Here is a 2,319-nt window from a genome sequence, read left to right on the forward strand (position 1 = left end):
CCACTGTACTGCCTCATTTTATATTTTTATATAATTATTAAAATAATTTAATTAATATTCGATTAAAATATATCTATGAATATAAGCTCCTGAGAACCTCCATCTTTATTTGAGATCATTGATTTTAGACATGTTGTCCTTATTCAGAGGTGTTACATTTTAATTTTTATTAATTGTTTTATTTTAAACAAAATATAAATTTATGTTTTTAACTCTTAAATGTTAAAAAAAGAAGTGTTTGTTTTTAAATTTATGAGGTTCTATTCCTAAATAGAAAGGGGAAGTGAAAAAGGAAAAACCTGGGTACTCATGAGGATAAAACTAGGGGGGCCACTGGGGTGGCCAGCTTATCCTCAGGGGGGCCATGGCCCCCACCTGCTKGCGCCCCTGCCTTAAAAYCCTTCAAAATGTTTCTAAGTCTTTACAGCACCTTCTGGTTCGGCTCTTTTCTCATCCCTGGTGCAAATTTGAGCAACTTTTCGGCTAATTTTAGCTTTTATCTGCTATTTAAGCAGCAATTCTGCTTCTTTCTGCTTTTCTTCTGCTATTTTCGTGCTTCTTTTGGCTATTTTGGCTATTTGCTGCATTTTTATCTAATTATCAGCTGTTATTAGCTGAAGTTAGCTTTTTCAGCTAATTTCACATTTTAGTGGCTATTTTAGCATCTTTCTGCTTAGTTCAGCAAATTTGTATTCTTTATGCCTCCTTACATTTTCCAGCTACATTTTAGCTGTTTTACTGCACATTTAGGCTGTTTTAGCTATTTTACAACACACTGTTGCTTTTTTGTATTTTTATGCATTTTTTCTGCAAATTAAACCTTTTTTACACCCATTTCATCTGTGTGCTAACTTGTGTCTTCTACCTTTAGATAGTTTTTAAGCTAATTGTAGCTTTTTTTCTGCTTTTTCATCTATTTTTCTGCTTCTTTTAGCTACTTTTCTGCTAAGTTAACCTTTTTATGCTTCTTTCAGCTTTTCAAATTGAACTGGTGTTAAYAGTTTTGCAATTAAACAATTTCAGCTCCATCTCAGCAGCTTTCAGCTCAAGTTTTCAGCAACAAGCATTCACCTGCTTCGAACAGTCCGGACACACTGGATGGCACTGATAACTGCTGATAACGTCCATTTAATGGACTGACAACTTTCAAAGTGGGAGTTTTTCATTTGAAATGCAATTTCTTTAATTAATAATAATAACTGATGACTTCATCAAACTTTAAAACATTTTACCATCTTCTCTGTCTAAATAATCTCTAATTTGATTCATGCAAATATTTGCAAATTTTAAATCTGAATTTGTGTGTAGGGGGGGATTAATCTACAATTAATTTCACTTGTCAATCAAGTGTTTGAGTTTATTTACGCGCAGCGGGAACGCAGAGGCTGGGAGAAGATAATTAACTGGAATTATTGAGACATTTCACACGGCTGCGCTCAGAACAGCACCGGCTCTAATTTGGTTTTGGATGTGACCCGGACTGATTATCCCGAGTCTCAGTTTTCATTACAGAGCCCTGACTGCACATCACTGTCTGCACATGCTGCAGGAGCCTCCACACGGCTGACGCTTCAAGCCCCAAACCTGCAGAAGAGAAACAAACGGTTGATTAATGGCTTTTCATTCTGTCAAACGATGGTTGTGTTGGGAGAGCTGGGTGATGAACAGTGCCTGGGAGGGAGGGGCAGAGCTTAATGACGCATCCAGATTTGTTTTTTTTCCTGCAGGAGTTGCAAAAGTCAAAATGCAGTTTCACTCATTTCAGTATTTCCTGAGTCAAATGAGATCTTTGTTACAATTTTTCTAATTGGCTGCATTATTTATTTATTTATTTATTTATTTATTTATTTATTTAGGCAAATTGTTTGTCTGCATTCTTAATACACATCTGAAGATCTTGTGAAGACCCTGCAAAGACCACCCATGCTGTGGCAGATTTTTAACTCCTAGTAGAGTCAACATCCAGAGTGACGCCTTAAAACTTGAAGATTTGTGTCATTCCCATCCCGTTCCCCAACTGCCATTTGGGGAGGGGGTCCTGAAGAAGGGCGGACTGCCGGGTGCAGTCCTGGGCTGTGGGTGGGCTCGGGGCTTGGACGGTTGCCGGGGGCAGGGCTGGCTCTCTGTCCTTCCTGGTGCTGCTTAGTCTCCTGAGGTGGCCCGCTGGCCGGGGTGGCTGCTGGGTTCCGGGGGGTGGACGGCTGGGGGGGTGCACTTTGTCTCTGGCGGTGTGGTTGGTCATGGGTGTGGCTTCTTTGCGGCGGGGGGCTGGCCGGGTGTCCTGGTGCGGCCCGGGCCGGGCCTTGGCTACCTGCTCTT

Source organism: Austrofundulus limnaeus, unplaced genomic scaffold, assembly GCF_001266775.1.
Source record: "Austrofundulus limnaeus strain Quisiro unplaced genomic scaffold, Austrofundulus_limnaeus-1.0 Scaffold280, whole genome shotgun sequence".
Lineage (NCBI taxonomy): Eukaryota > Metazoa > Chordata > Actinopteri > Cyprinodontiformes > Rivulidae > Austrofundulus > Austrofundulus limnaeus.